The sequence below is a fragment of the Oncorhynchus mykiss genome, chromosome 7 (genome assembly GCF_013265735.2).
Source record: "Oncorhynchus mykiss isolate Arlee chromosome 7, USDA_OmykA_1.1, whole genome shotgun sequence".
NCBI classification, from domain to species: domain Eukaryota; kingdom Metazoa; phylum Chordata; class Actinopteri; order Salmoniformes; family Salmonidae; genus Oncorhynchus; species Oncorhynchus mykiss.
This window is the reverse complement of record NC_048571.1, coordinates 15,813,347-15,814,605: the sequence shown is the minus strand read 5'-3', so window position 1 is coordinate 15,814,605 and position 1,259 is coordinate 15,813,347. Positions and strand designations below refer to the sequence as shown.

Genomic DNA, 1,259 nt, shown 5'->3' with positions numbered 1-1,259 from the left:
GAGAGAGAGTGGGATGATAACAGTAGGAGTGAAGCACAGCTTAGAGAGAGAGAGAGTGGGATGATAACAGTAGGAGTGAAGCACAGCTTAGAGAGAGAGATGATAACAGTAGGAGTGAAGCACAGCTTAGAGAGAGAGAGAGATGATAACAGTAGGAGTGAAGCACAGCTTAGAGAGAGAGAGAGAGATGATAACAGTAGGAGTGAAGCACAGCTTAGAGAGAGAGAGAGAGATGATAACAGTAGGAGTGAAGCACAGCTTAGAAAGAGAGAGAGAGATGATAACAGTAGGAGTGAAGCACAGCTTAGAGAGAGAGAGAGTGGGATGATAACAGTAGGAGTGAAGCACAGCTTAGAGAGAGAGAGAGTGGGATGATAACAGCATTAATTAGAGAGACGGAGGGAGAGGGAGGGAGGTTAGGAACGAGGAGGGGAGGGAGACGTACTGAGAATGGCAGAGGGATAGAAAAAGAGAGCGGAGGCAGAGAAAAAAGAAGGGTATGAATAGGTATGAGGGTTGAGTGGGGGTGGGGGGCGGATAAAAGGTTACTTCAGTAACCTCTACATTCGACAGCGGGGACTGGCTACTGAACTGACCTCAGATCTGCAGGTGAGCACCTAGAATACATATTATAATTCACTAAACCACTCCCAGTGGAATATACCAGGTTATCCCTAGACCAGGGGTGTCAGGTCCAGTTCTCACAGGTCAAAGTGTCATCATGTTTTTATCAACCTCAAACTAAATTGATCAACTGTTGTTGCTGGTTGGCTAGATATGGCCAGGTGTGTGGCCATCCAGGTGCCTGGTTTTACACCCTTGCCCTAAACTGATCTAAAGTCAGCTTTGCATTTCCCACTCTTAATGGTTTAAGTTAGCTTCAGGAGAGAGAAAGCTGGTCCTAGATCTGTGGTTAAAAGGCAACACCTACCTGGATCCCTCCTCTTTCTCTCTGTCATCCAGACCTCTACACTTCTTATATTACATCATAGCATCGCCCCTACAGATATAGATAGGTAGATCTATCATAGATATATTTGATATAGATTGTATATATTAGGTAACTAAATCCATTCTTTCTCAGATATAACGAAACAGGATAGCAGCATTTTTTATCGCTTTGGTAGCTGAATAAAGAAGACAGAAGAGAAGGCATCTGAGTGAGTGTTTCTGTCTCTGTGCATGTGTGTGTGTGTGTGTGCATGTGTGTGTGTTTGTCTCGCTGTGCATGTGTGCCTGTATGTGTATGATTCTGTGTG

The 1,259-nt window shown here is 44.5% G+C and overlaps 1 protein-coding gene across 1 annotated transcript in view; it reads right to left on the bottom strand.

Moving 5' to 3' along the window:
* Positions 1-363: 363 nt before the first annotated feature.
* fndc3ba (fibronectin type III domain containing 3Ba) overlaps positions 364-1,259 on the bottom strand; it is a 164,697-nt gene continuing 163,801 nt past the window's right edge. Inside the window, exon 28 of the mRNA XM_036982736.1 lies at positions 364-1,259. This exon is cut by the window's right edge and continues 1,055 nt beyond it. The gene's annotated coding sequence lies outside the window, so the exon portion shown is untranslated.